This window comes from Spea bombifrons, chromosome 12, assembly GCF_027358695.1.
Source record: "Spea bombifrons isolate aSpeBom1 chromosome 12, aSpeBom1.2.pri, whole genome shotgun sequence".
Taxonomy (NCBI): Eukaryota; Metazoa; Chordata; class Amphibia; order Anura; family Pelobatidae; genus Spea; species Spea bombifrons.
The window spans coordinates 21980155-22003824 of record NC_071098.1 but is presented as its reverse complement, the minus strand read 5'-3'; the positions used below and the strand labels follow the sequence as shown (position 1 = coordinate 22003824).

Sequence of the window (23670 nt, the reverse complement as noted above, 5' to 3'; positions counted from 1 at the left end):
GCACAATCTTCCCCTGCACAACTCTCTTGCGCCCTCTCTGATGCCAGGAGCCGGGTGATGACGTCACTCCGGCCCCGGCATCAGCACAAAAAGTAAAACGCTGGAACATATAGAGGACCCTTACCAGATCTCCCAAAGGGTAGGGAGTACTATATAAAATTAATGTGTGTGTGTGTGTCTGAGTGTGTTCGTGTGTGTGTGTGTCTGAGTATGTGTGTGTGTGTGGTTTCCCAGATAGCAGTGATTCTGATTAAGTTTTTTTGTTCAGTTTTTTGTTCAAAGAGGTGCTTTTTCTTTCATATTTGCCTTATACGTGGTATAAATGTTATAATAAATGTTATAATGTAATAAATATTATTCCAACATTAAGTTCAGAGCTTCCAAGTCATTTATTTAAAAAAAAAATTTTACTCAAATTTCCTTGTTAAAATGAGGGTGCATGTTATACACCAGTGTGTGTTATACGCCGACAAATACGGTATATCATTTTTAAAGCTTACAGTCTAAACTATTTTACTAGGGATATTTACATTTTTTCTTTTAACCATTTTTAGTGCCAATCTGTGCCAGACTGCAGTACAATAATTTTTTTCCCATTTTTATAAAACACATTGCATTTTTTGTCACGGTTGGTGCAAGTAAAAAAACAACCTATGATTTGTAATCAGTAATCAGGCAGCAAGAAAGGCTAGAAAACTGAACTATATCCCTGAAGCTGCCTATGGCAGCTAGGATTGGATCACCATAAACTGGCGATCATGCCTGCATTATTGCCCCCATAGGAGTGATTAAAGGCTCGGGGGGGGGGCTATGTCTTGCTGTTGCTGGTCTGCCCCGATTTTCTGTCAGACAGCAGCAGAAGTGCCCCCGTTCTCACCATGATTGGGGTGACGTGGCAACATTTTTTACCTATGATGTACCAGGTAAATACTTTAACCCCCATGCCACAAGGAACATGGTATGGGTACAGGGGAGGCAAGGCTTGACATCTGTGCACCCAATAGAGTAACTGTATAATGTTTAACCCCCCCCCCAGGGGATGGGTGAGGGGAGTATATAAGGGCAATACACCCCGTCAGATTTATTTAATTAACCCCATGGCACAAAGGGTGAGGACGTTTATGGGAAAATTGCCATTTTATTATTATCCTTAAACACCATTTGCTTATAAATTCTCAAAACTGTTACCCTTTCATTTAAAGGGTAACATCCTAGCGCACATGTCAGTTGCATTTTGTCTTTCAACTATTAACACATGATGTTAATTCTGTCAGTATGTTCCTGCTGGTTTTTCTACTAGCGCTCCTGTTGGGGCCTTTGAAGAAGGACATCAGTTGAAATGCCTTTTGTAATCATGTCAAAGGAGCTTAGTGAAGTAATCTGACGAAAAGTTGTTCTCCTGAGTGCTGAAAAACCTTTCCCAAATTGCAGCTAAGTTGAATACTTTAAAAGAAGGCAATACAACACACACTGTAGAGATTCTCTTTGTTTACAGGTACTACAAGTCAATAAATGAGTCAACATACATCAGTCCTTGGGTGGTACAGTATGTAAATTACATACTGTACAAAGAAAGCATGACACTGTGAAGATGAGTTCAGCTATAAAGTGCGCATACCACCTGTGAACGACATCAATTTTCCTTGCAGAGATTTTCTAAAATCAAACCATTTACATCCAAAGCAAGGCCAGGCAGACCTAATGTGACCAAACGGTCAGAAGACCAGTATATCAAGTTAACATAATTGCAATTAAAGCACAGCTTTTTTAAGCACAGCTGAACCAAGAACATCAACCCCAGTAAACAAAAGTACAGTAAAAAGATCACTAGCAAAGGGTGGACTTTGTGGGAGAGAGGCTAATTCTAAGCCACTTATTAGTCAAATTTTTTTAGCATGGGCCAACCAATAAATTTTCCCAGCGGAAGACTCAAAAAATTGTTGATTGTTGCAATCGCACAGTTCATTTAAGAGGCTAACATGACTATGTGTAAAACCTCAATTAAATATGGTGCAGAAAATATTGAGGCGTAGTGCTGCTTTGCCTATTCTGAAGATGGTGACTTGCACCCGACCAACTGCACTTTGACCAGAGAGAAGAAATACTCTATCTTGCAAAGGCATACCATCACTTTTGACTTAAAGTTGTAGGGAAGAGGGTTCATTTTCCTGAAGGGCAACGCACCTAAACACACATTGACACTGTGCAAGGCATAGCTGAATTCCAAGGAAGAGTAAGGAGCGTCAATTTACATGGCTTTCCCACTGCATTGGACCACAAGCCCATTGTACATCTCTGGGAAAATGTAAAAGTAAAATGGAGAAACATACTGACCTCTCTAGACAATCTCTGGGATGTTCTAAAGGGGTCCTGGAATAATGTGGGTTGTGAAATTATTCGCAAACTTGCCAGATAGAGTTAAAGCAGTCATTAACCCCTTAATGACAAAGCCCGTACATGTACGGTCTCAAAATGCATTGTTTTCAATGGGTTTAGGGACAGCACATTGTCCTTAAGGGGTTAAGGCAACCATTGGTCATAGCAAGTTTTGAGAATCTATAAACAACTCCATAAACTACTACATCTGTTAAGCCTCCTTCTGTGGTTTCTGTTCTTAGAAGTAACATTTGAAGGAAGAAGGTTAGTGTGTAGTTGTTACTTGAAAGGCATTTTCAATTTGGTTAAAAATAGGGAATTAAAATACTTGGATTTACTTTTGAATAGTATGTGAAATCTGGTAATGTCTGCACTGTGTTATTTTGGTACTGAAAGCAGCAAAAACATATTGTTCTGCTAATAGAATTACTCTGAAAGTAAAAGATGACATGCTGCAAATTACTTTGTTATTTATGGAACCTAATTGTGTTGCTAATTGATTTCTTTGTTTTGAATTGTCCTTTTCAGTTTACATCCCAACTGTACCAGCAATTTTTCTTTGATCCAGTCTTTGCAAAAATGACTATCAAGTTCAAAGTTGTTTTAGATCAAAGAGTAGGATTATTTATTCCTTCAAATCGCTTTGAAATCCCTTTGGAGATAGCTTATTACTATTCATTATACCATAGCGGGAAACCAACAGCCACAGATTAGCATATAGGAAACAATATACTGAACAATGGTATGGTATACATACATATATAAGCCCTGTGTGTCTTTTTTTATATACATATTAATGTGTAGCGATAGAGGGAAGCTTAATAAATGAATGATATAATACCACACAACTTCTAGAAGGATGCTGTTTTGTTGCATTGTTATGTTCTGATCTTGATACTGGCTGCGCTCTACTTTTTATGGTATATTTATTGGCTATGTCATTACTGGGCTGGATACAATTTAAATCTATGGTTGATTAAGTCATGATTTCCCTGTTTTTGCCTAGCTTATTTAACTGTGACATGATTTTTTTCATATTACATATACTAATACATATTTCTGTAGAAATATGTGCCATACCTTCTTTGCATATAATAGAGTTATACCTGGGAACTTCTCGGCTCCGGCTACCCGGAGCCTTCCCTTGCGGGACGCGGCCGGGACCGCCCACTGACGATGGTGGGCGGTCCCGCTGACATCTGACAGCAGCGGGAAACACCCCCATTTATAGGAAAAATGGATGGGGAGCAGGACTTGACCCGGAGAACCGGAGGAGCAGCGCTCACCCGGCAATCTCCGGGTCAAACCCCTAGAGTTCCCAGGTATGGAGGTCAGGCCTGGGGTCTCCTCTGTCAGCAGGAGCTGGCATCACTGATGCAGATAGTACACTGGAATAACTCAGCACTCTTCTGTTTGGGCATTTTCTTTCAGCAGTGTCAGTCCTTATGAGACCTACTGTCTGATCATCGGTGCTGCAATCAGTAATTAAGGGCAAGGGAGCCCTGGAGTATTTGAAGTAATGGAGTATTTATGCAGATACTCTGAACATGGAAAAGGGGAATCATGGTTGAACAATGAAATGCTAAAAGTAGCAAAAAAGCTTCAATCACTTAGGCAAATGAAACCCCTGGACACAAAGCGGTTAAACAAAAATGAAGGGCGTTATATAAATGAGAATAAGTATCTAGCTGACTGCTTAAATAAATATTTCTGTTCAGTTTTTAAAGAGTTAGGTGGACCTCTGTTAGTAGAGAAATAGGGATACATGTAAAGCATATGTGTTTACAAATGGAAGAAGAGCTACTAAACTATCCAAGGTAAAAACAGACAAATCCATGGAATCTGATGAGATATACCCAAAAACTTAAGAGAGCTTCGAAGTGTCCTGGCAAAACCTTTAGCAGATTTTTCCAGTCACCATTTAAAGGAATAGTTCCAAAAGATTTGAAGTTATGCAGTGCTGCAGAATATGATGACGCGATATAAAACAATAAATAATTATAACAATAGTACCACTTTACAAAGAAGGTAGCAGGGAAGACTTATGTCAGTAGTGGGAAAATGGATGCAACCCATCCTAAAAGGAAGGGTTGCTAAATAAAATATCTTGATGTAAATGGTTTGCAAGATCAGAAACACATGGGTTTACTACAGGGAGATCTTGTCAGTGGAGCAGTGGATCTATCTATCTAGATAACAGTAAGATAATGCATACTGTCCCTCATAGAAGACCTAAATAAATCGCAGTCTTTGAGTTTGGATGTTAAAATACCAGAATGGCTAAGGCAATGGTTGAGTGACAAGTAACAGGAGGTTGTAATTAATGCTCTACATTCAGAGGAAGGTCTGATTACTAATAAGGTAACTTGAGGATCTGTATTGGGACTCATACTTTAATATCTTTATTAGAGGTATTAAAAATGATTTTAATGGTAAGGCATGTCTTTTTCCAACAGGGTAGACTAGAGCCATTAGTAAGATAAGATGGTTCTGCCACTTTACAGATCTCTGGTCAGACTTCACCAAATTATTGTTTACAGTTCTAGAAACCCAAAGAGGGAAAATTTTATAACAAGAAGTCATAATCTAAAACTAGAGGGTCTAAAAGCTTATTTATAATGTAAGGAAGTTTTACTTTACTGAGAGGATAAGCGGTAAATGGAACAGACCTTCGGCAAAGTGAAAAAGTGGTAGATGCTAATGTGGTGAGGGAATGTAAACTTGTATGGTATAAGGCATAAAGCTATTGTGAATCCAAGACATGACCAAGGACTGAACATTGAAGTCTAGATGGGCCAAATGCTTCTTATCTGCTGCCAAGTCCTAATACAGAGCTCAATGAATTTATATTAATACAAATATAGTGTTTTTAAAGAAAAAGTTAAATGGATTCAATAAAGAGAATGCTTTTGGAATGCATTATAGGACTTAAAGCTACCCCTACTTCCTACTTCTGACTGTCCGCATGAGTGTTCTCCCGGTGGTGCACCATGACTACATGTTAAATCTGGTAGAAATTTTTGACACATAAAGAAAGCAAACCTCCTGAGAACTGAGTAAGCGAGGATTCTAGACAGGGGGCCATTATGACTGTTTCACAGCGAACAAAACCTAAGCCAAGCAGTTTGCCGACTACTTGATAGCTTTATTTCCTTTAGCTGTTTTGAGCCACAAATCTCAAGTTCAACAACCTGGTGTTAACGTTAAGCAGTTTGTGACTTAACATAAACGAGTGGCCTTTGTAAATTACAAACAAAAATATTTGCATTAAAAAAGTGCAAATTAAGACTTTAAACTTTAATGAAATGAAGGAATGAAATATCCTTAGCACCGATCTTCTTGCTTCTATACCTGATGTAACCTCATGCAATTGCACTGCCCAGAGCACCAGGTTATAGTAGCCCTCTGAATGGTTGCACAAGGTAGTAACACGAGACCTGTGCTACATGGCCATGAAGGAGCAACCATAATCAATGACAGCGAGAGGGAGAGAGGCACATAACAGGCAAAAACACAATACCTCTTTTTTATATTCCCTATGGAACATAAAATGCAGACGCTGTGGTGAATGGCTAAGCAATATATAACTGATATTTAGTTAGCAAATGAGATCTTTCAGAGCTCGTCAGGTCAGTAAATCATTTATTCACTTACAAGTGTTCTGTGTTTCTTATTGGAAGTGATTACAAGCCATATTGTTTCTATCAGTTCAAAAATGAAATTTAAAATACAAAAGCCCCTTTATTTAGCTTTGTTTCATATCTTGCCAAGTTTCTGTAGCAGTATTGTCCAAGCCAAATCACTGATCTGAATATCTCTGTATATTCTTCTGGACAGAAATGTTTTTTTCTTACATTTCAAGTAGTAAAATTTAGAAAATAATATATTATGACTTATTAGTTTTTAACTTAAAAAGCTCTCAATAACAAGCATAATATTAATGCATATTATGTAAGTATTTATAAAACGCTAAAGCAACTGAGCGCTTTAATAAGATCAAATTAACTTTATTGCTCGGAGATCAGGCGAGAAATACAGTGATTTTTGTGCTGGGTTGTACTGTTTTTATGTTTTAAACACATTGTTCTCTTGAAAAAAAACAAACCGTCTTTCATAATTGTGACTAAATGGAACACCTTAAGGCTAAGACAGGTACTGATTTTGTAAGATATATATATTTTTGGAACTGATCTAGATAGATCAGTTTCCTTACTATATACTATGCCCAGGGCAACATCATGTTGAAAGCCAAATGCTATGTTTCTAAATCAATTTAAATTTCATGGTTATTGGCTTAAATATGCTGAACTTGACAAGTGGCAAAAAAAAATCAGAGCATGCATAAAATAATATCCACCAAATACATTGTTAAGAGATAACCTTGTGTACCTCCACATCGGCCAAACTATAGACACATTTAATATAGAATCATTCTGCCCGGGACTTAAATTAAAACATTGTTTTTTTGTGTTGTTTTAACTTTATTTAACATCCTCCATGTTAAATAAAGTAAAAAAAACTTTATTTAACATGGAGGATGTTAAATAAAGTTTAAAAAACAAACAAAAAAAAACCCGATGTTTTAATTTAAGTCCCTGGCAGGCGCCCCTGTTGCCATGGCGCCTGTGCGGCCGCATAGGTCACACACCCCTAAGGCCGGCCCTGGAGCCTACATATTCTTGAAACAAACATGGTGGAGACAAATAATATCATGACTTATCTCAAGTTTTTAAAGATACTATTATATCCTTCTGAGAAATTTTCATCTTGCTGCCCGTAGGAAATGACCGTTGCCAGTGATATAAAAGACGGTGTATCATGTAACACCTCCATCTAAGAAGCAGTCTTAAATTAGGCTTAGAGGAAGAGCTGGTAAGGAATGAAGTAAGAAAAAATTGTCACAGATATCTGCTAGTTACTCATACAACAAAATACTCAGTAGGTATTTCTTTTAATGAGCAGGCTTTTTGCATTCTTGACATGACTTACGTGGTGATGCTAAAATAAGACACATGTATTTCAATGTTCCAGGTGACTATGTCAATAAATGCAAAAGGAATGGATAACAATCTGAATGCACATGGCAGCTCAACATAAATGTGAACACCAAAGAAATTTGATAACATAAAATAACAAGGATGGCTTCATGTAGAATGCTGCTCCTAAATTATGTTCAAATAACAAATATTTTGGCAGAACAAATGCAGTAATTTGCAAGAATGATGCTATAAAAACTAAATTCAGTTGACAATGAGTTAAAGGCTTGTACGAGTGACTCTATTGGTCGCTCGTACGGACCTTTAACTCCTGGAGCAGGTAGACCAATGGTCTCCACAGGCGGAGTTTTGCCGTCAGGAGTTAAAGGTCCATACGAGCGACATCTGTGGCTAAAGGTAGGGATCAGATTTTTTAGTCTCCGAGAAGCTGACCCTAATCTGCAGCATTCTGTTCCATACAAAGAAAGCCATACTCTAATATTTTTCTCAAGGCTTTCCTCTCCTAAACTGAAGTCTCATGTGCAGTTAAAAATGCAAGACATTCGCTGGGAGGGGGAAGATGGCTTCTGGTCAGCACAAGAAACGACCATGCATGTCACCATGTATAAGATACATAGTTGGTATCTTGGCTTGGCCACGTATCGTGTGGCTGGCACAGAATTTGTGGTTTTTAACATATATTTTGTGTTGGTCTAGTTTAATTTCTATATGTATTCCCAGAATTTGGTGTCGGGAACCAACTGGAGTCCATGTTTTTGTTCAAGGAATTTCATTGACAACCACAGAAAATCTCTCTGCTCCCCGCGTGATTAAGCTGTCTGTGTTTATTTTAAAAATCCTCATGCATGTAAAAAGTTATCAGTTAAAGAGATCTACATATCTTACTCTCATTCCCTTAAATTTCATGCTTTTATGCAACACATTTATGTGGTATGCCAGATGTTGTAGGATGTAAGAATAAAAGTAATCTATATTATCTATTTTATGAAGGAATAAAATCTATGTCTGTTTTAAGCAGATGTACATTCTGTTAAGTTTACTGATGTAGCTTCGTGTTAACACATAAAGTGCCAATCGCTCTATGAGTTGCTTAAAATTTAGAATGTTTGTGTCAAATATATGTAAATTGGAATATTTAGGTTAAATCATTATTTTGGATTAAAACAATTGAATGTCATATTCACTTATGCTGCTCTCAGGATAGTTAACGTACAAATCAGTTGAATCTTAACATTTGACTTCGGTTTTTTTACATCCTTGCACCCGGTATTTTGTGTGTCATTTGAAAATGTTGTTTAATCCCCAGAATTCTTTAATACACATTACACGAGTATTACAAACCGTAACTTCAAGCCTGGATTTTACAATCCAGATGAACAAAGTCCCAAAAACCAGTTTAGGACAGATGTTGGAAAACTTCAAGCAAGTAAATAAAGTACATATAGAGACAGTTTATTTAAGTAAATTGGTACTTACCGTGATCTCTCATAGCTGCTCTAAAAAAATGTTTAGTTAACTGGATACCAGACATTGTTAACTGTTCTGAAAACGTCTCGCACCATAACAGACATCTCTGCCAGCACCTACATGCTTGCAATGTTTATTCCTAGTGATTTATAACAACTCAGTTGCCTGTCATGTAACCTTTTTTCTGCCATTTTGGTGATCACAACTTTCAAGGTAAATTCAATGCAATGCCAGTTCTATTGATTAAAGGATATTATAGATAGCAGAGTTCTATATGTTTACCCCTTTATATTATACCAATGTGAGTACTTTACATTCTTCTATAGAAATGAGTCAACATTTTGAAGGGTAATGAAATGATAATCAAATGAGGAATTAAAAAAAATGAAAGAAAAACTGACTATTTCTCTAATAATTATCTTGCCTACCAGCATATAAGAATTAATTAAATATTTGCATGCGTGATCTTTTCAGTGATTTATTACACTAAAGTCTAATAAAATACATAAGATATGCAAGAGCTTTATGGAAAACCAACCTATAAAACAATTCATCATATATTAATTTAAAAACAGACTTTGACTTTCTAGACTCATTAATCCTTCTTTTGAGACCATCGTCTGTAGTGGTTGTCCCTTGTAGTATCACTTAAGATGAAATCTAGGTGTCCACCTAATGTTTCATTTCATAAAGTGTAATTATATCACACGAAATAAAACATTGCACACCCACAAACTGGAAATTGCAATGAAGAGCGCTAATAGTTTAGATCAGACATTAAAAGTGGACTATTGGCTTGTCAATCAAACAGTTATTTCCTGCTGTGTCTCTGTAGATAAGATGTCTCACATTTCCCTTGACAGCTCATTTTTGCAGCAATAATACACAACTGGCACATACACGTCTTATATTACACAATTAACTAGATGATTTGAAGAGAAAAAGAAATGTAAACATTGTAAGGTCAAGTCAGTATTCAATGATATAATTTGTCTCATTTTAAATAATGCTCATAATAAAACTGGCTGTAATATATCAAAACAAAGTATTAAGAGGCTAGTGAAGCACTATACAAATATTCACAATTAAAAAAAAACAGAACACAACTCACAACTTATATAATGTGTACAAAAACTAAATAAAGATACATTTAATAAGGTATGCATTATGTAGAAAACATATGAAAGGTTTTTTTTACTAAAAAATACACTTTAAATACACGCTATATGTTCATTAGAACCCACTGTTTATCAGAGATACAATCTTAAGATTGTAAGCTTGCGAGCAGGGCTCTCTCCACCTAATGTATCGGTTTGTCTTAGTCTGTCAATTCTTGTCTTGTCATACCCTTTGAATTTATGTATTGTATTAAGCGCTGCATAAATTGTTGGCGCTATATAAAGGAAAGATAATAATAATAATATAGGTAAATAGATATCTAGTCTCCCATACAATGCAAGACTAGGAATTAATTCATGGAGTGCTTTTAGATCTCTTTGTGCGTTAAGTGAAACAAGACCAAATAGACAATATAACATAAATAAAGTTAATAATTCATCACCAAAAAACTTTTTAACAGTATTTTTTAAATTACTCTTCACCCTACAACATACCCTACAACCATATGTAACTGATAAACTAAAACTTAAGTTAAAATCTCACTGTTGTCTGAATTGTTTTTATTTCAGAATAATTTACATTATCTTTTACAGTTTATTATAAATAAACTGCAACTGAAAATTAGTTCAAAAATCAACTAAAAAGCCACAGGGTAATTTACAATTTTAACACACAGGACATTGATTTTGTTTATAAAGTAAATGAGTTCAGGTATTAAAAAAGGTTACCCTTTTCACTATGATAGTCTTTTGATTTGCACCATATTTCTATTTTTCATTTACTAGCTCTCTCTCTGGAATTTACCGCTCCATATGTGTCATATAGGATCCTTTTTAATAAAATCCATTATAGGGTTTTTCCCATGTGATGGAATGCTGTTGGTTCTCAAACCACTGTTCTGTTAACACGTAGTAAAAAATAAATCAGTGAAATTAAAATTCATCTTTTTAAAATGTTGTTTTTTATTATTATTTTTTCCTCTTTAGCGCAATATTGTACTTGTAATATTAGTAAAGCAAAATATAATTATTTGCATTATTATGATTTTAGAGTAGTGTTGGATTAACTAAATTTCAATATTGTTCAAGTAAAGCAAAATACATTTTGTATTTACCTGTACTTAAAAGATTGTTTTTTTGGGGGGGGTAGATAGATACACAGATATATAAATAAATATATTGAGTTATCTAAGAGGCTGTGTCCCATACATGTTATCTTTACACTGTCCTTTGGTCACTATGCAGTTATATTTCCACATATGTCAAGGCATCAGGGTTTGAACAAATTTACTGTCAAGATTAGACTAGCCAGAAAAAAAACATACTGGTTTCAACCTAGGACAGTGCAAAAAACATTACAAAAAACTAATTATGGTATGTCAATCTCTAAGCCCCCCCAGTAGTAAGATGTATTCATTTTGCAAGATGGTTTCATCCCAGTTTAACCCCTTAATGACAAAGCCCATACATGTACGGGCTCAAAATGCATTGTTTTAAATGGGTTTAGGGACCACCCATTGTCCTTAAGGGGTTAAAAACTAACATCATAAGGTCATAGTGCAAACACTACAGAACTTTTAAGGTTAGTCAATAGTTAAGGTTACTTATTTTATTATCCACCCATCTTATTTTAAAATCCATCTAGATTAGAATTTTATAAACTACATGAACTGTATATAATATTGTTTTAAAATGACACTGACATTTTGTGTAATATCTGTGTGTCAGCACACGTTAATGAAACAGGTCTATGTAAATCAACCAAGAGCATTTTTACTTGTAGATGTGGCTTTGGAAAGTCAATTTCCTGCAAAAGATGATTGTAAAAAGAAATCAAACATTAAGGATATATTTAAAGATGACTGCAAACATTATTTGAATGTTTCATACTAAGTCAAGCAGTCTGAAACGATTATAATAGTGAACCACTGTTTTATTGGATTGTCGAAAATTAAGCAGCTTGAACCAATATGTCAATGTAGTCTCTGCAAAATAATTCTCATCTAAGTTATGCCTATTCACTGGGAAAACATACTAATCTTTTTGACCGCACACATTAATCCTACAAATAAGAGAGAAGATCCAGAACTGTATGAAACTGGAACCTAACCAGTTCATTACCAAAAAGGGAATTTCCAATGTTTTCCAATAATGTTTCTTAATCTGGTATAAGCAGGTATAAATGCATGTTTGATATAAGCTGGGCTTTCAGTAATATAACAATAAACATTTCTGATTATAAATATATATATATATATATATATATATATATATATATATATATATATAAATTAGAGAGAGAGAGCAAGAGAGATCTAATATTAGCATAATTTGTGACTATTAAGAAAAGGACAGCACATTGGGATTAATTTCTCAAAGCACTAAGGCATAAAGTCAGCATGATTTTTTTTACAACGAAAGGTAAGTTGAAATGTTTTGGTCATCGATCCACACGTCTCCAATTGTTAAAAAAAAAAACAAGCAAAATTTGCCATTAAAATACACAACTCAAACCCATACTAAATAAGTGCAAAGTTAAGGACACAGTAAGCTAAACTGATGCTAACTTATTGTATAGAAACGTTTAACCTAAGAGATACAATTATTTATGTATGGAGATTAACGTTGTTTGTTGTTTTCGTTCAGCTTTACAGATTTAAGAAACATGTAATCTTAAAATTATTTTAAATTATTTTAATATTTAGGAAGCCTTTCTACTCACAGAAATCATTGTCTACAGTCTAGCTGGAAGAAAATATAAATAAAGGGTTAACAGACATAGTTACAATTTTTTTACCTTTAATATATCCACTAGCTTGCGTCTTGAGTATTAGTACGATTATTTAGCGAGCATAAGTAACATTTAGTATATCAAACAATAGCAAAAACAGCAGACTCAATACAATATTGAAAACAAAATCTAATGGTAGATATTAACAATATTGTTATTATAATTGTTTTATATAGCGTTGTTATATTACACAGCGCTGTACAATGAGATATCTTGCAGGACCATAGAATTGAAGCGTTAACCCTTACATGTTCTCTAAAAATGCAGCTTGCTAATCTATTGACATTAATGTTATTACATTCCAATCTCAAAGCAGAAAGAAAATGTAACTATAAGTTTTCGAGCTCAATCGAGTTTGAATTCCAAAGAGGAAGATCTATTTTATTTCCTAAAATTTTGTCTCATAGGCTTCCAATCCTTTTTCAGTAGCTGGTGCTTGAGTATTAAAAGACACAAGTGAAGGAGAAGGACAGCTGTGGGCCCCTGGGAATAGCAGGGCCCCTGGGACAGCAGAGCGCCTTCACTTGATAAAAAAAAACAGCCTTGTATATAGTCATTTTTACACTGCAGTTAGTTAAGCGGATGTTTAAATGTGTTCACTGTCAAACACAATTGCAGTATAAATGAGCTATTCATCATACTGACATGCTACACGTTAGACGTGCCGTTTGTAACACATCATTTTACAGTGCATTTTATTTTTACTCCAACCACTTTGATGAATATAAAAGTAGAAATTTAATTTTGAAAATATTTGAGTATTTGAAATATATATATGAAATTACGAGTAACACATCACTTAACTAAAATAAATCTAAAAAAAATATTTCTGCTTCTTTACATCTACTTAATAATGCATTAAAGGGGTTAATATTAGGCATTAGAATGCTATTTGATGTTGCTTGTTTTCACTTTGCATATACGACAAGCCTTTGAAGCTCTCATAGTTCTCCCAGTGTGCCTTAATGCCCCTTATTTCCAAGATCAATTCACACCAAATCTTATTAACCCCTTAATGACAAAGCCCGTACATGTACGGGCTCAAAATGCATTGTTTTCAATGGGTTTAGGGACCGCCCATTGTCCTTAAGGGGTTAAAACTGGGCAAGGTTTCACAGAGGAAAGGACACTATCTTAAACATAAGTTCCAGAGCTCTACATATTTAAAATGTTGACTAACCCAAATGGTGGATAATGCAACTACTTCATTCATAGATTGCCCAGACTTAAATACAACATTTATTTATTATACTCTATGTGCAAATACCAAAAATTACATATATTATTATTATTATTGTTATTATTATTATTACTATTGTTATTATTTTAATTACATTTGTACATATTTACAAAATGATACATTTATGCCAGCACAGTTGCTATTTATATACAATATCAATTACGCTAACATTTAACCCCTTAATGATAAAGCCCGTACATGTACGGGCTCAAAATGCATTGTTTTCAATGGGGTTAAAAAGGGGTTAAAAAGAAAATGACCTCGCAATGGTCTTGTGGCCATTATGTGTTCGGCAGCAGGATACGGTCTCCAGTATATTTAATCCAAAATCTAAAGGAGTTTGTACATATCCATATCTGTAAAACGCAGTGCAGATGTCACATGTGTCACAATTAGTGCCTGCACTGATAAAACAATTACTTATAGCCACAAGAAAAAACGAAGAACTTTCAAAAGTAAATATGCTCTGTCATATAAACTACTTGGTTGTTCTAGAATCCATTGCTACTCCGTGCTGTTGAAATGAAGTTGTAATTGTGTCTTATATACAAAATCCAACCAGGCAGTTTTATACATGCTGAAAACAAAAAAATAACACTAGGTACATATATAAAACAAGCATTTTAATTTGTTCTGCTAGTCCAGTCTTTAAAAGGAATAGCATCTAATTGGACATAATTAGGGTTCGAAATATTCCAGTCTTATTCCAGTCTTATTCCAGCCCATTTACTCTTCCTCATGTAGAGTCTCAGAACTTAATCAATCCTTGGACTCATCTTAGATTCAGGAAAGCGTTATACCATAGTCCATGCATGTTTAAATTCCCTCGCTCTATTAGCCTCTACCACTTCTGATGGGAGGCTGTTCCTTTATCTTCCACCCTAGTAGTAAAAGGAAACTACCTTGCTTTACATCTAAGCCTCTGGCCCTCTAGTTTTAGTTTTTGGCCTTTTGGTCGAACATTCCTCCTCTGAAATAAACCTCCATCACATATTCCTTAAGTATTTAAATGCTTCTCATACATCTAACCTCTTTTTTCCTCCAATATATATATTAAGATCCCTTAGTATTTTTATCCTACATAATATGGAATTTAGTATGGTATTTTAGGAAGCTATAGATCTGCTCATGTTTTGGGAATACAGTGAATTAACCCCGTTGTACTCAATCAAATCGTTATTAAATGTCAAAAGACTGGGGAATTTCTGGTTATCCCGAATAGTTTACTTACGGATAAATGAATACGTCGCATTTCACAGCACAGGCGTTTTCCTTCTCTCATATTCATCTACTAGTGAATTGCTGCCCACCCCACCAGGCTACTAAATTCTATAATTTATATAACACGTGATAACTAAAATTAAAGAAAGATATTCTGTAAATTGTGCTTACTAAATGATTACTATTACTATTGCTTTTCTATATAACTATATTTTGTGCAAGGGGCATAATATTACAAGTATTTGCTTACTTGCTCTGCTTGTGCATTGAGATAAATGGAACAATACAAAGATTAGAAAGATTGTCTAGGGCACTTAAGATAAAATTAGAGCACTTTGAAGGTTCTCAAGGCACATATTGCTCATCCAATTTGTAGGAATCACTTGTGTTGACATTTTATTTACCATTTTACATTGAACAATGCTTAGAGCAAATATAGAAGGGTCAGTGCTATCTGAAACAGATATACCGGTGTCCATGATGTAGAAAAAACTACACTTGGAACTTAATTACTTAACTCTTTAACCTTGCAGGTGATACTAATCTTAGTTTCTAATTGGGATTAAACAGATTGTTAACAGTCAGTTATTTCTGGTGCAAGTACAATTTCTTTGGCTAGCAAAATAAACATATTACTACCAAAATATTTGTAGAAAATAGGGCATGTGACTACACATACACCTGATCAACAACAAAAAACGCATACCCACTAACCCCTTAAGGACAATGGGCGGCCCCTAAACCAATTGAAAACAATGCATTTTGAGCCCATGTACAGTCTTTGTCATTAAGGGGTTAATTTTGGTTGAAGACTCATTCTATTTTTATATTCAAGTATAATATTATGTAAGTATAACTTACACAAACTGATAAACCATGTTTATCATTAATGATCTAAGCATTACTTAAAATCCAGGATAGCCCTGATTTCATTTAACGTATGTTGCAACAATATATATTTCTTACGAATGTTAATGTTATATAAATTTCAACGCAATGCGATCTGCTGGCATTCTAGAAATAAAAAGGAAACTAATAATAACCTTTCAAGTTCAGGACTGTTATTTTTCGTATATATAATGATTTGATGTTTTATTTTATCATAATTTATGAGAACCTACAACATAATTGGTCACGGACGGTCAACGGTCTCACTAGCTGTTTATGGATAAAAAACAAAAGATAGTCAACATTATGGGGATATAACCTGTTTTAAAGCATAATGGATATTTACACTTAAGTAATCAGTTTGGCTTACTCACACTGTCTAGACTCTAAGTATTATAAACCAGGGAGTTTGGATAAGGAAGAATGATAGGGGAAAAGATGGGCAATTGAATACATAGGTCATTAAGGTTTTTTTCAGAATGTTGTAAACAAATTTCTTGTTAAGAAGACTGCTATGAGTTGGCAGTAAAAACATAACAACTGCTCAGCTTGCTAACTTCACCACCTGGAAGATAAGTCCTGTATAAACAAAGGAAGACATGGCCCAAGAAACTGACGATAGATAGAAGTTCTCAACAATATATGGTATACAGTAGGATGGTAGAATAATTTTAAATAGTGGCCTTAAGGTCATGTGAAAGTATATTCTTTTTTTCTAAGAACTTTTATTTTTATTCTTCCTCTTCTGTAATTTATGCGATGGCGCATTTTTTCCATGCGTTTGCAACGTAACAAACCCTAGTATTATCTTCTGCGTTTTATGCATGTATATTTGTGAAATGAAGCTGTTATGTAGATAATATTCTGAATCCCTTTTCTTAATTAAAATAAAGATACAGCTGCTCATCTACAGTAAAATGAATACCAAATGCAAGCTCAATAGAACATGGCCCTTCTGACCTACTGCGTTCCTATGCATATATTTATGTGATTATTCTTTCTTGACCTGGGTGGAATTTTACTGCGTAACAACTAGGTGCACCAATTATAGCATAAAGTAAATTTTCAACACTTTCAAATGATGATTACAATGGATGTGATTACGAGAAAAACTAAACTATAGCAAAACAAAGTGTAATTTACAATAGTGAATTTTTTTTGTAGTGCCTAATTCTTTTAATTAAGCAGAAAGGATCTGTGTAAAAGTATTACATTTCTCCTCGTTAATAGGCAACCCGCAACAGAATTAGACTCAATGTGCTTGATGATTTGTTTTTTTTTTCCTTTTGGGAGGTCGATGATGCACTTGTATTACTGTCACACCGCTTCCATTTGAAACGATCAATGCCTTGGTTAGAAAATAGGATGTTAAAGATTTAAGAAATGTTGCCAAGTTCTAAAGAGAATGGAAACTGTCTGAATTCTGCGCTGCGTCTTCCAGTACTGTACACTTTCTCAGACACGCAAGAGGGACATTTACATACAGAAAAACACAGCCATTTCCGGGATCACTTTAGCTTTACCAAGTAACACAACATCTTACCAAGTGATCTTCTTTAAAATCACCTTGTAACTCTGCATGTTTAACATAATCACAGCATAACCAAAATTCTACACACAGATGCTTTAACAGCCCATGCAGTTTTTTAGCACTGGATCAATTGTTAATTGTCAAAAAAAACCAAAAGAACTCACAAATACAAATAGTCCAATACAGGTAGGTAGTGGGAAGAATGAACTTCCCAGAGCTCTTACAACATAAACAAAAAAGAATTTTTATAAACTAGTATATATATATACAATATGTTTAAGTAAAATAACATAGTGTTAGGCAACAGCAGCGATTGTCTATGACATTTTTCTTAAAATTAATAACAGGTTTTTATTTTTGGTCTTCATTCTATAGAGTAAATCACTTCTGTTGTGGTTAACTGTAATGTCACGTGTTATACATTTAACAGAATGAGGTTTCAGTAACAAGCATAAAGATGTTTATGTTTAAAGACTGTATCATCCGTGCATTTAGAGCAGGGGAGTCTCATAATTAATATGTCAGTACTTTTGTTATGTGCTACTGTAAACTGCATTCCTGTAAATTTGTTTTAATGGCTGCAGATTGATACACTAACGTAGAGTTATAAATGTCTGGTCCTTTAAATAACACAATTAGTTTGCGTTTAAGTATATATATATATATATATATATATATATATATATATATATATATATATATATATATATATATATAAATATATATATATATATATATATATAAATATATATATATATTTATATATATATATATATATATATATATATTGATCTATTTGCATTAAATGGCGATTGCCAATTGTATGTAGATAATGAAATACCTCCATTGGTATCATCATTGTTTGATTAACCAGCTATCCAAACATCATCCAAGTGACTGATTAAGTCTGATTTACGCTTTGAAGCTCCATTCCATGATAATGGAGTTAATATATTAACTAGCTAAGTAAAGCTGTATAAAACTTCTGGTTTGTATAATATATATCAAAGTGGCAATACAAATAAAATAAATATCACTTATTTAAGCAACATACTAGTGTTAGAAAGATTAGGAAAAACAATAAAAAATAGAATGAGCATAGATCTGATATTACCATCATTTGATATGTGTTAAATATATATATATATATATATATATATATATATATATATATATAATTGCAACATTAAATTTGCACCGCACTTTTAAAAATAAATGTTACTATTCACAGGGTCTTTGTTTACTTAGACAATAACCCTGGGTCAAAAAAATGTAACGTTTGGATTTTATTTGGATAAATAAACCAGCTCAAATGAAGCCCATTTAAAAAAAAGTTATGAAATATTTGCACTTAAAAGTAAATATCTAGTTAAAATGAAACTGTAGTTATTGTTGTTGAATTTAGTTTTATACGCTGCATTAAAATGTTTTTTTTTTTTAATTATTAACTACAAATGAAATGTTCAATGCCATTTAACAAAGTACACAGAAAAACTACAAAAGCCACAGAATTACAGTAGTAGAACTTTATCAGTCCCTTCACCTATACTGAATTCTATACCAGTGAGAAATTGCACCTGAGAAACTGATAAAACATTATTTATTAATGTCGGGATTAGCATTAGGAAATGCAAGGTACATAATTGACAATCTGAGCTACTTTAAATTACATTTTTTTCCTATTTAAGTGCATTAATGTTGATTTTCTTCAACCCCATGATATCCTTAAGTCATTGTGCTGTAAAGTTTGGGATGATTTATTAAACTATTACATCAGAGTTATTAGTTATGCTAAACTGGGGCAAATCACTTGGAATCTACACATAAAAAACATCAAGGAGTTAACCAAGTGAAGACAGAAATTGTAAGAATAATAAACAAAACCAATTGGTTTATGCAAAGCAAAAAATATCACAAAGCAGCATCTGACACTTACCATTTTGTTGACATCTGTTTTCATTAAAGTTTCCCGTACAGGGTTTTTAATTTTCTGTAATTTGGTTTAAAATCACCAAATTTGGTTGAAATCAGTCAGGAAACTTTCTTTTTTTTCACTCCATTACTGGGAGTGTGTCAAACGCAGCATAGGGTTTGAATGGGTATTGAAAGTAGACTTCAAGTGCTTTTTTTTTTCTCCTTTCCACCCAGAAATATATGGAGAGCTCACCCTTTGGAGAAGGGATGGTTTTATTGAATCCAGGGGTCGGTTGGCAGCACCATTCACAGACACAAAGTAGTTACATCATAGGAGGGGAGGGTGGAGTTAAGAGCAGCATGCGTCTCCCAGAAGGGGAGAGAGAGGAAAAAGAAGGAAAGAAGGAGAAAGACAGATGGGGGGAAACAGCAAAGGTGATGGCTTAGTAAATATCCTTTTGGGACTATGATCTCATGTCATTTTAACAACTTCAGTTGTCAAGCATATGTTTGACAGTCCAGACAATGTTAATCTGATTTACATATTTCTGCACCACCATCCAGTGCTGCAGAATAATAATAATAATAATAATAATAATAATAATATATTAATAATAATAAAAAGATTTTGTTGATAATGTTATAAACAGTGCACCAAAACTCTAAGTATTTACAATTAAAGCAAGGATTTCTATGATTTCAATGATCACTGTGATTGTTACACAATATAATCACTGCCATACAAACCAATCAATAGCTGTTTTAGGTCGCTATCCATGAATGTGTCTTACCTATGAGATACATTTACAATACAAGTTGGTCTCATCATTTTAACACTATTATTTTTTATTATTATGCCTTTCTATTCATTTTTGTGTGAATATTTATCATTTGGATTTAAATTCATGATTTAAAAAAAATTACAGAAAAATTATTCTGAAAGATCACTGCTAGAAAAGCACATTGTACTCATATGCTAACTTATTACAACACCTTAAACAAGTTTTTGCTTGGCTTTTGAAAACATGAAATAACAATTTGCTTTCACATATGTGGGGTGAAGGTAATGCATAAATCAAAATTATGTAAAATGTACAGTACACACTGGGAATTTATGGGTTTTAAAATACAGTTTATTGTTCCCTAAACCAATAGATTTGTCATGCAAAATATGACTATGCAATATTTAAAATTAATTTTAATATCATATTGAAAAATGTGATACCACTTACATGTGTGCTTCGTCTATGCACGTTTTCATGAACATACAAGGCCAGTATAGGGGTTAAAAAAAAATAACATTAGGAGCACATCAAATTAGTGTCATAATTATATGGCAAATTTTAAAATAACCTTTCTAGCAATGTCCTTTTATATAATCATGCAATTGTATAACATTGTGTAAACTACAAAATTTTAAACAAAAAGAATAACTAGAAGTAGAAAAGAAGAGCACAGAAAGATGAGGCCTTCCAATTGGGAACAACTTGTAACCACTGCTTATTCCTTTATAAATGTATGTAATAGTACATACTATTTACTAAATATAGAATGCCTTCATGCTAAATATGACATCATATCCTGGCGCATCCCACCATAGACTGAATGGGTAAGTTGGGGAGATCAGAGATCTCCCAAGTAACTAGCCCACTGAGCAGCTCCTAATGGGGGATCTGCGGACCTTGTTGGATGGAACACCAACCAAATATATATTTTATGTATGGAGTTCCCAACTCTTCTTAGCATACAAATTATGCAACACCGTTACATTCACAGTGACATAAAATATACAGGTCACACATATAACAAAACCTCACCTCCACTTAAGGGCAAAATAAAAGGCTTCCAAACAACATAAACCCAGGCTTGTTGTCACAGCCTCTATGAGATCCACAAATGGAAGAGAGGAAGTGAAGGTGTGTTTGTTTTAAGCCCCAGTAACTAGATTGGAGTACTGGGCTTAGACTCTTGTAAGCAGTTAACCCTTTCTTCAGGGAACCACCTATACACAACATCACAGGGTCTTATTGCAAAAAAAAAGTAAACCTGCCCCTACCATCCTAGGCCAAGCCAGCCTAGCCCAGAATATGTTACTGAGTGTCTCTAAATCTATATATTATTGAAATAATTATCTTTTACCTTTATATTAGTACATATATTATAGAAAATCATGTGCTACAAGATCTTGGCAGGAATCCTGAATTTAGAATCCTATGGCAAACACTGAGGTCTAGCTCAGACATTTATAGACAGAATCAGTCGCAGATTTAAAAAAAGTAGAAAAACGAAACCGCCGAGACTGTTAGTGGTAGTGTCATAGGAATAATGCAGGGCTTTACTTATAAGAGAAACATACTTGCATTCTTTTGTATAACAGAACTGTTAAATAGTTTGGTGAAATTAGTGTTGGGCCATGTCCATGTCGATAGTAGTAGTGCATCGCTACAATGTATACATTAATCCCCTGGTGTGGTTTGCTGCGCCGTTCAATGACAGCATGAATGACAGTGTTGAATTCCAGAGAAGTTTGTCTGGAGTTAGAAAAGAACTCTGTCAAGGCCACAGCATAGTTACAGACCATGGCCTCCAAAAATATATAGTTTTTTGAACTATATAAGCAACTTCTTTGCTTAAAAATAAAGCTCCTGCCAATGGTGCCTGTATTTGTGTTAAAAGCACTTTTAACATATTCAGAATTTCAACTTTCAAACTCTTATCTTTTTTGTTAAATACTGGGGCTACAATCTTAATAACACACACAGATTTTAAAATCATCCAACAGTATATGTTTCTAAAATGCAAACTGGTCTATTCACAAGGGTAATTTTCCCTCTTTTCATTGAAGCAATTTCCCTACCAATCGCTTCAACAGTAGACTTCTGCAAATGGACCAAAAACCATTTCATTTTTTTTTGTTTCGTTTTGTAACCTTTTGTCTTCAGATAGTTTTGGTGGGTTTTTTTGGTGGTGGTTCAAGTGCTTTATTTTGCCTTTTACGCTACACTATACATTTTTTGGGAGGTGGGGCTGGTGGACAGTGAATGGGTTTCTAAAGTTTTTTCATGTCTCTTCTAACAGGTACAGAGGGGTTTGAGTTTTTTTTATGTTTAAATTTCACTTTTTTACTATTTTATATCTTTTTCTCAAATTTGTAGGACTTTTTTTGGCACTGGTGTATCAGTGCACAGTGTCTGGAAATACCTGCTTTTCACATCATAGCTTGTGTAATCAGTTGCAGGGCTCTACTGGTCTCTGTTACACTGGTTAGTGCTTCTTCATGCAATGTCAGCATTAATACTGCCGGAGGAAAATGCCCGGTTACACCATCTTTGTCCTCTCAGAGCACCCCTATATCAGCAGGAGATGTCCCAGCTGCACTGAAAAATTAATAATATGGTAAAATGTCTCTTTTAACAGTCAATAAACCTACTCCTAATAGTAACTTGTATCTTCTGGTTTACATTAACAATAAAAGAAGATAAGTTATAGAATGCCACTTTCCCTATACACTACAATATGAGAAAAATCGAGACCCATAAAACAATTTACATTTCACTCATTTATTTTTTAAAAGAAAACCTTTGCTACTTTACAGTTATCAACTTACACATTTAAAAATAATGAGCAATTTTGAAACTATAAGTTGAACTATGATGAGACAATTAAAATATTTAATATTTAGAAAGCTAACACACATATTCATTTACTTCCCCTTTTAAGTTCAAAAGGTTAAGGTTTGTTAGTTTGCCTTCAAATGTAAAAAAGTTTAAAAGGACACTAGTGTCCCATGCGGCCACACCAACTTTTGAAGCATTTTAATACGCGCCCATCAAGCCGCCGTGCAATGCCTCTAACTTGTTCCCATTTGAAGTTAATAGGAGTGCTTTCTGCACATGGGGGTCAGAATCCCCCCTGAACGCTCCCTGAGCCAGCACTGGAGCGGACTGGGGGTGAGAACACCACATGGATGCAGGGAGCAGGGTCTGAGAATAAGTAGAAAAGCAAAAGCATATGATGGACTACATGCATACTACATACTACATGAGACCACATAGAAATTTGTAGAATGTTTATTTTTGCATAGCTATCATCCCTGTAAATTTAGCAATTCGGAATATACTCGTGTA

General features: G+C 34.2%; 1 protein-coding gene across 1 annotated transcript in view; it reads right to left on the bottom strand.

Moving 5' to 3' along the window:
• The window catches only part of LOC128470478 (netrin-1-like), a 55544-nt gene extending 35711 nt beyond the window's left edge, over nt 1–19833 (bottom strand). Inside the window, exon 1 of the mRNA XM_053452373.1 lies at nt 19566–19833. The gene's annotated coding sequence lies outside the window, so the exon portion shown is untranslated. The remainder of the gene's footprint in view (nt 1–19565) is intronic.
• Between the last annotated feature and the right edge of the window lie 3837 nt (nt 19834–23670).